Source organism: Rana temporaria, chromosome 4, assembly GCF_905171775.1.
Source record: "Rana temporaria chromosome 4, aRanTem1.1, whole genome shotgun sequence".
Taxonomy (NCBI): Eukaryota; Metazoa; Chordata; class Amphibia; order Anura; family Ranidae; genus Rana; species Rana temporaria.
The window spans coordinates 10,346,665-10,356,340 of NC_053492.1; the positions used below are offsets into that span (position 1 = coordinate 10,346,665).

Genomic DNA, 9,676 nt, shown 5'->3' on the forward strand with positions numbered 1-9,676 from the left:
TAGGTCGTCTAGGTATGCCCTTCTTCTTAACTTACCATTCCCGCCGCAGGGTACTACTGGAATTATCACAGTGACCCAATCTTCACCCATCACGGCGGGCATGGAGTCATGCCAGACCTTCAAGGACGGGGTCTCCTTTAATTTATTTCTGGCATTTTTTTTTATTTGTTTCTGGCTTTTTGAATCGATCCAATAATATAGCTCCTTGGCCCTGGCCTGGGCCATCTAGGGAGCATAATCTTAACCATAACCAACACCTAAGACACTGGCAAAAAAACTGAGGAACTCCCCATGTGGGACTTTCAGTCTTGATTATGTCAGTGTCCATCACCTGAAGGTGGCCCATAACCCATGTAGTAATTACTGGTGCTCTGTGTCCCGTGATGTACAGTAAAGAAAGAGCTGATAGTAAATAGCAGGAGCCCAGCCCTGACAGAAATTATAAAGACATACTGTATCCCTCCACCCGACACAGCCAGCAAACAACAGAACAAGTAACTCTGGGAGAATTGTTGTGTCCGAGATCTTATTAGATTTGGGTATGGAGCAGAACACCCTAGGCACATACCCCAACTGCCTAGGTCCAACAACACCTATGGTGAAAGTCAACATTGAGCTTCCAGCTGAATCCCAGAATCTTCATAAATCCAGTCTAGATACATAAATTGTGTCTGCAGCAGATTATCTTAAAGAGAAATACAGGAATCAGGAAAATTACCAGGGTATTCCAGGCTAATATCACTCAGTCCTTGTTTTACTCTGGACCAATCAGTGAGCAATATGGGTGGAGGAATGTATTTAGTGTTAATGACCCACCTGTACTGATCTCTGTAGGGGTGTCCTTCTCTATAAGTTTTCCAGTTAATCCATCCTCATCCCTCACATATTTCTCTTCTTCTTCTCCTTTAACCTCAACTTTTATATCAATCAGATCTTCACCCTAAACCAAAGGAGGATTGACAATGAGATCTGTAAAATATCAAATTTAATATCATAACATCACATTAAAAAAACATACATCATCTCCATGAGTCCATGTTCTAGATGCGCCATCCCACCAACCTTGTAATGGTGAGGGATGATGTGACCTTCCTGTGTGTAATCCCGGGAATACAGAGGACGGGGACATCTCTCTGGTGGGTTCCTGGTATTAGGTGGCTCCATCATATCCTTGTGTCCTTCTGAAAACTTCTCCATCACTCCATACTCCTCATCCTCCTCTTTATACTCTTCTTTAACAACGATATTATCGTCCCCGAGGATTCCACTCTGAAAGATATTATAAAAATTCATCGTAACAAACATTCTGTGTATAAATCAGAACTACCAATAATTGTCAATCATCTACCTGATGATGGTGGGGGATGGTGTGACCTTCCTGTTTGGAATCCCGGAAATACAGAGGACGGGGACATCTCTCTGGAGGGTGTTTCAAAAACTCTGACTCCTCCATCACCCCATCCTCCTCTTTTATCTCTTCTTTAACCTCAACTTTAGATTCTCTCAGGTTTCCACTCTAAATATAAATACAAATGATATGAATTGTAATAATGCAGATAATGTACAGATCCTAATGATACTATCAGTGATTGTTCCTCATCTACCTGATGATGGTGGGGGATGGTGTGACCTTCCTGTGTGGAATCCCGGGAATACAGAGGACGGGGACATCTCTCTGGTGGGTTCCCATTACTGGATCCATCTGTAGGAAACACACACACTGACTGAATACATTGTTTCTATGTGTTTATCAGATGATGGGGGATCTAGGTGGAGCCTCCGTACTGCTCTCTCCTTTACAATAAAGTCTCCTCTTACCCGGTGATGTGAGGGGCGGCTGATTGTCCATCATGACGTCCTTGTAGAGATCCTTGTGTCCTTCTAAATACTCCCACTCCTCCATGGAGAAATAGACAGTGACATCCTGACACCTTATAGGAACCTGACACACACAATGATACAGTCATCATCCAGACACATCCCTTGTCTGTTACTGGATAATGTCCCAGAATTCCCGGCACCGCTCACCTCTCCTGTCAGCAGCTCAGTGATCTCTGTGGTGACTTCTGGAATCTTCTCTATTCTGTTAGGGAGGGAGGTGGAGGCAATGTGATGGTCATATGATCTCCAGACTTCACAGGAGAAACTAAAGCCCCACTTCAGCCAGGTTAAAAGCTTGTTGCAGGCATTCTGACATCATTACATTCAACACAGGATTAATAGTCCACCCACATTCTATACCCATCAGAAAAAGGGGAGGAAATGGATGGAGGGACATTGGGAGGAGCTGGGAGGTCAGTGTGATGTCATAGGATTCTCTGACTCTGGTTGGAGGGACATTGGGAGGAGGAGGTCATTTCTCCCAGATGCGTCCAACCTCTCCTAAACTAAAAGATGAACTTTGTCTTTGGACTTTGCTAAGACACATAATATTCCTGTGATCTCTGTGTACTCCGGAGACTTTACTGATCACATTTTAGGGATGAATATCTGAGACTGGGATCATTATGGAGACATTCGTTTTCCGAACATTTACTGCAAATGACACTTATCACTCTCGCAATATTACGCTGGCCGCTAGGGGCGCTTCCGTTGTTTTCGGGGGGAGAATATGCAAATGACCTAGATACGCCGATTCACAAACGTACGTACGCCCAACGCAATTTAGTTACGTAGTTTACGTTAGGCTTTTTCGGCGTAAGGTTACTCCTGCTATTATGTTAAGTATGGACGTCGTTCCCGCTTCGATTTTTTTACGACGTTTGCGTAAATCGTTCGCGAATAGGGCTGGACGTCATTTACGTTCACGTCGAAAGCAATGACGGTTTGCGGCGGAATTTCGAGCATGCGCACTGGGATTCTTTCACGAACGGCGCATGCGCCGTTCGTAAAAAACGTAGAAAGCGCGGGGTCAACATTAATTTAAATAAAACACGCCCCCCTCATCCTCACTTGAATTAGGCGCGCTTACGCCGGCCCCATTTACGCTACGCCGCCGTAAGTTAGGAGGCAAGTGCTTTGTGAATACAGCACTTGCCTCTATAACTTACGGCGGCGCAGTGTAAATACGATACGCTGCGCCGCCGTAATAATGCGCGCAGCTACCTGAATCTAGCCCATGCTATTTAGTATCCTAGATACATGTTTAGTGGTGGTGGTGCTGCCTTTCTCCTCCCCTCCTGGGGCACTGTTTGGTGGCCCCCACGCGGAACACCTTGATCTATGCAGCCCTCAATGTGCTGATTCGGTTGATGCCTGGCCACAGGAATTAAGACCCCTTGTTGGATTCTCCTGAGTCTTTATCTATTTTAACATTTAACCACTGGTCATTGCACCCCTTCAAGCCCTTAAATAGGCTGATAAAGACGAAACGTGTCGGGGGGAGTTACTCCCTTTTTGTGTGATATGATAAATACATATTAATTTAATACATTAATATATTGTTTACATACATAAGTAGGGGTCTCTACCTTTGGGGTGCTGTGGGTTTCTGACAATATGCCGATACAGTGGAACCTTGGATTACGAGAATAATCCGTTCCAGGAGAATGCTCGTAATCCAAAGCATTCGCATATCAAAGTGAGTTTCCATATAGAAGTCAACGGAATCTAAAATAATTTGTTCCGCATTGACTTCTATGGCATGCAATACCGCATGTGGCCAGAGGTTGAGGGTGCTGGAGAGCCTTTGAAACACTCAGAAAGGCTCGGGGACAGCTCGGCTGAACTCGGAAAACCTCATAAAGGATCGGGAACTGAGTATTTCCGAAACGGCTCCGTGACTTGAACCCTGCTAGTTTTGCGAGACAACACTCGCAAACCGAGTCAGAATAAAAGAAAACAGTGCTCGTATTGCAAAACGCTTGTTAACCGCGTTACTCGCAATCCGAGGTTTCTCTGTAATATGTTTTTACCACTATGAAAGGATATATGTAAACCTCCTTTGTCATAGTTTTTAACCAAATTTTACAATAAAGATTCTCTTTTAATTCAATGAATATCTTTTGACAATTTTTCTGAGAGGAGGTCAACACCCTTAAAGCGGAGCTCCACTGCCGGCCACACAGTCTCGGGCAGACTGCAGGCATGACGTCACCTCCCGTTGTGTTCTGGGAACACTCGGCTCCCAGTACACAGCAGGAGCCAATCGGCAGGCGTAGCGCGACTCGCGCATGCACCGTAGGGAACTGGGCAGTGAAGCCAGAGCGCCTCACTTCCTGGTTCCCTCACCAAGGATGGCGGGGGGAGCAGCAGAGTAACGAGCGATCACTCGTCCTCTGCTGCGGACGGCGCTGGACTCCAGGACAAGTAAGTGTGCCGATATTAAAAGTCAGCAGCTGCAGTATTTGTAGCTGCTGGCTTTTAATTTTTTTTTTTCAGCGGACATCTTCTTTAAGGCCCCTTTAACACTGGCGCTTTTTTTCGAGCGAAGCCTCATCTGCAATCCCAATGTGAGGGTAAAGCATCGCTAAGACCCTAACATTTTAGGGCGTTTTTGCAGTGCCTCAGTGTGAAAGGGTAAGGCGTTTTTTACAGCGCTTTCAATTCATTTCAATGGAGAGGGGCGTTTTTGGAGCGTTTTTTTCAGCGCCCAAAAGCTGCTCCAAAGATGCTGCTTGCAGGACTTTTCTCAACGCCCCGCCAGTGCAATGCCTCAGTGTGAAAGGGTAAGGCGTTTTTACAGCGCTTTCAATTCATTTCAACGGAGAGGGGCGTTTTTGGAGCGTTTTTTTCAGCGCCCAAAAGCTGCTCCAACGATGCTGCTTGCAGGACTCGGTGTGAAAGGGTCCATTGAGATGCATGGAGAGCATTTTAATTTTTATTTTTAACGCTAAAATGCTGTAAAAACGCTTCAGTGTAAAAGGGGTCTAAAGGAGAAGTCCAGCCTGAGCTTGTTTGGCTGGGCTTCTCCTATGGGTCACAGGAGTGCAATTCATTTTGCACTCATGTGACCCGTTTTAAGCAGAGAGTGGTCTGAAGTTTGCTCTATGCTGACGTCACCAATATCAGTCCAGGCACCACGTCATCACGACAATAAACTCTGGATCCGCCATGTGCCTGGACTGATACCCGTCTTAGCCACTCAGCGAGCTGCTGAGAGACTAAGAAAGTCACTCCCCGTCCCTCCACAGCTCAGCGCTCCAATGAGCGTTAAGGAGCAGAGAGGAGAGCTGCTGATTGACATGCAGCAGCTCTCCGCTCGGGGTGCTGAGAGAACAGAGACATCGACAATGTTTGATGGCTCGGTTCTCAGTGCAGAGGCTGTGGGGGACAGGTGCTGCATCTACCTAGGTAAGTATAATGGGTAAATAAAAAAAAAAACATACTTCTCTTTTAAAGTCCAATTTGTTTCCTATTTTTTCTCATTGTCCTTTCTGGGATATAGTATTGACTTGGTCAGCCAGAACCATATATGTTTTTCTATCTTCAAAATGAAAAGAATGTTCCGGTCCTGTAAGAGGGGAAATGTTCTGACCCTGAAGGGGTTAATCTAGGTTTCCACACTATATATGTGTGTATCATCATCTGCTGGAGATAAAAGACGTCACAGTGACTATGGAGGAAGAGGAAGGACATGACGGGGTTACTGGGTGTAAATAGAAAATAAGATCTTATTACCTCCTCTGCTGCCACTTCCAGCAACGTCTCCTCACTACTTCTTCCCGACTCACCTCTCACCCGGAACTTCCTGTCTGTACCTGACATCACTTCCTGTCTGTACTCCCATTCTCACCATCTTGTGGAGCTCAGAGGAACTGCAGCTCCGAGAAACGTCTCGTAGTGTGAACTAGGGTTGCCACCTTTTCTTTGAGCGAAACACAAACACTTTACTGGAGCACAGCATTTATTTTTGTAGTATACACCAGTGGCGGCTGGTGCTCAAAATCTTTGGGGGGGCGCAAACGGAAAAAAAAATTGCAGCCTCACTGTGCCCATCAAATGCAGCCACTGTGCCATCAACTATCACCACTGTGCCATGTTATCAAACGCAGCCACTGTGCCATTAATTGTCACCACTGTGCCCTGCCATCAAACGCAGCCACTGTGCCATCAATTGTCACCACTGTGCCATGCCATCAAACGCAGCCACTGTGCCATTAATTGTCACCACTGTGCCATGCCATCAAACGCAGCCACTGTGCCATCAATTGTCACCACTGTGCCATGCCATCAAACGCAGCCACTGTGCCATCAATTCGCACCACTGTGCCATGCCATTAAACGCAGCCACTGTGCCATGCCATCAAACGCAGCCACTGTGCCATCAATTGTCACCACTGTGCCATGCCATCAAACGCAGCCACTGTGCCATTCCATCAAACACAGCCACTGTGCCATCAATTGTCACCACTGTGCCCTTTAATTGTCACCGCTGTGCCCTTTAATTGTCACCGCTGTGCCCTTTAATTGTCCCCACTGTGCCCATTGTCCCCACTGTGCTTATTGTCGCCACTGTGCCCATTGATGTCGCCGCTGTGCCCTGTAAAGTGCCCCTTCCCCCCCCCCCGCCCGACACTTACCTTTACTGGAGTCAGCCATCCACGTCCCTCGATGTCTTCTACCGCCCTCGATGACTGACAGGCGTCTCAGCTAATCAGGTTACCGGTAGCCAGAATCGGCCAACCTGATTGGCTGAGACGCCTGTCAGTCTTATCCAAGGAGCGCATCCCTAGTGCGTTCCTTGTATAAGCTTCCGGGACCCGAGGGCTGTACTCGGAAAAGCCTATCAGAGCCGTTGGCTCTGATAGGCACTTCCGTACAGCCAACCAGCTGCCGTTATTCAGATGGCCGGACATGAGCGCCGACCATCTGAATAGAACAGCAGCAGCGGCGATAATAACATAGATTCGTGCAATGCATGAATCTATGTTATTAGACTCAGTGGCCGTGAGAGCCAGAGGGGGCGGCGCTCCAGCGCCCTCTATGGACGAACCGCCACTGGTATACACTATAGATAATAGGATTGTAAAAGACCTTGCACACCTTTGGGTGGTTTAAAGAGAGTAGTAACACAATGTGCTATGTATGCCACTGCGAACAGAGGGTGTAGTCACATTACGTTAACCCTGGGAGGGGTCTAAATAAGCCCACCCTACCTACAGCACCCCTTACTACCTATTGCACCCCAACCTTCCACTGACAGTCCAATGTAGCCCTACCTATAGTAACCCACACTAATAACCCCACACCAAAGAGGCCCATTTTATCTATGTAGCGCTCACCCCCGAAGGAGCCGCTGGTTATTGAATGGGATGGTAGATTTACCTCATGGCTCTTTCCGCGTGTCTAGGAATGAATGGTGCACACAGCAGCAGCAAAGGAATGTCCACGAATAAATGTCTTTTTATGTGCTCTTTATTACCCAGCCGGGTAAAAACAGTTAACAGGTGATGAAAGGGATAGAGATGAAAGGAGGAGAACAGCAGATTCAGGCGTAGTCTCTGGAACAGTCCTGTTCCCATGCGCAGCACTCTTACACCACTCCCGCTTGAGTGGGCCTAGCGTGCCTGGATAGGCCTCTCTCACTGACCTAGCAGCCGGAACACCGCTCGAATCTCTTTAGAACAAAGTCTCTGCCACAGACCCTTTTTTTTAAATGAATGTTGGAGAGGAACCTCTGCCACAGGCCCTTTTAAATGAATGTCAGAATGGAACCTCTGCCACAGGCCCTTTTCGATTGCGGGTACGGAGACAACCCTCCTAGGTAAAATTACGCCTGGCTCCTCTTTTTTTAACGTCGCCACAGGTACCGACTGAAAGAGGAGTCAATCCTTCAGTGTCCGGTCACCTCGATCCCCGGTGGTTCGTCAGAATCCTATCGGACCGCCAGCCTCTCATTGGCGCTCCTCAGATGGACTCCCCACCAAACAGCTAAACTTGCCTGGGATCCTCGAAGTGGGAACCCAGTCGACCACTGGGTTCCCGTCCTGCTCAAATGCTCCGGACCCACTTAGGCCCGGAACCAGGAACACCGCATAGTACGCACACTCCGGCCAGGTAGGAAATAACACCAGAGCGCCATGATGTGGCCACCCTAAAGGTGGGTACCACACCGGAAACGAGACCACACAAAATGGCATCTGCTTTATAAGTACCCTCTCCCAGCATGCCCAGCGAGGCCCAAAACCTCCTGATCGCTGGGAGAGAACACCCAAACCTCAGCTCCACTGCCGCCACCTACCACACCGGGGTGGGAAAACACCCCAGCATGACAGAATGAGCCCACAGCACAGCCAAGCTGAAACAGAGACCCTAATCAAATGGTTGCAATTGGAATCAGAGCCACTTACACTCTGATTATCCCTTAAATTTCAATAGCACCGGTTACCTTGGAAGTAACCCGGCGCTACATCTACAACACCCCAAATCAGTTCATCATATCCAAGGCACCAAAGTGGACCACCCTATCCCATAGTTTCCAACATTGTAAAAAGATTTAGGACACTTTTTTGTCTGTAGGCGGAGTCTTATTATAATTAGGGAGCGGGGCATTCGTTTTTAGACGTGGAGTAGCAGGGAAAGGAAAGTGCGACACGGTTTGTGTGCCGCAGTGAAAATGGGTGTGGCTTAAATGTATTATTGGGTGTGGCTTAAATGGGGCGTGACTCGAAGGGGTGTGGTTAGAGACTAAGATAAACGAGGCATGGAGAAAGAAAGAAAAATTGGGAGGGAAGGAGAGAGAAGAAAGGAAAGAAAGAGGGATGGAGGGACAGCAGGCCCAGATCTTACAACACAATAGAAATATGTGTATTCCAGAAAATTTAACAATCAGCAGATAAAGATCCCCCAAACACCTGATGTTAGCGCTTCAATCATCCCGGCAGCATGGTTGTTATGGTGTCAAGATGATTGAAGCGCTTTATTTCTATTCTTACTTAGATTGTAATATAAAATGAAATCGTTCAACTCACCAGAATGCAGAATCAGTGGAAGCCCTGAGCGTATCACCTGCCACATCGCGTCGCCTGCCACCAGATGCCATCAGGTATCCGTAGCAGAGTCCCTCCTTACATCAGGCATTCTCAATAGAGTCCCTCCTTACATCAAGTGCCCCCAGTGGAGTCCCTACTTAAATCAGGTGCCCCCAGCGGAGTTTCGCCTTAAATCAGGTGCCCCCAGTAGAGTCCCTCCTTACATCAGGTGCCACCAGCGGAGTCCGTCTTTAAATCAGGTGCCCCCAGTGGAGTCCCTCCTTACATCAGGTGCCCCCAGGCAGTGGAGTCCCTCCTTACATCAGGTGTCTCCATCGGAGTCCCTCCTTACATCAGGTGCCCCCAGCAGAGTCCCTCTTTACATCAGGTGCCCCCAGCGGAGTCCCTCCTTACTTCAGGTGCCCCCAGGCAGTGGAGTCCCTTCTTACATCAGGTGCCCCAGGCAGTGTAGTCCCTCCATACATCAAGTGTCCCCAGCAGAGTCCCTCCTTACATCAGATGCCCCATTAGAGTTCCTCCTTACACCAGGTATCCCCAGGCAGTGGAGTCCCTCCTTACATCAAGTTTCCCAAGCAGAGTCCCTTCTAATATCAGGTGTCCCCAGGCAGTGGAGTCCCTCCTTACATCAGGTGCCCCAGGCAGTGGAGTCCCTCCATACATCAAGTGTCCCCAGCAGAGTCCCTCCTTACATCAGATGCCCCAGTGGAGTCCCTCCTTACACCAGGTATCCCCAGGCAATGGAG

General features: G+C 48.0%; 1 long non-coding RNA gene across 2 annotated transcripts; it reads right to left on the reverse strand.

The window, feature by feature from the left end:
• Window positions 1-2,011: 2,011 nt before the first annotated feature.
• LOC120935873 lies at window positions 2,012-5,637 on the reverse strand. Of its 2 annotated transcripts, none has more exons than XR_005748554.1 (3): window positions 5,620-5,637; window positions 5,328-5,526; window positions 2,012-2,083 (listed from the first exon to the last, which is right to left on the reverse strand). It is a non-coding gene; the product is annotated as an uncharacterized LOC120935873 (long non-coding RNA). The 2 variants fall into 2 exon arrangements; XR_005748553.1 differs by having other exon boundaries at window positions 5,328-5,529; window positions 5,620-5,634.
• Window positions 5,638-9,676: the final 4,039 nt, after the last annotated feature.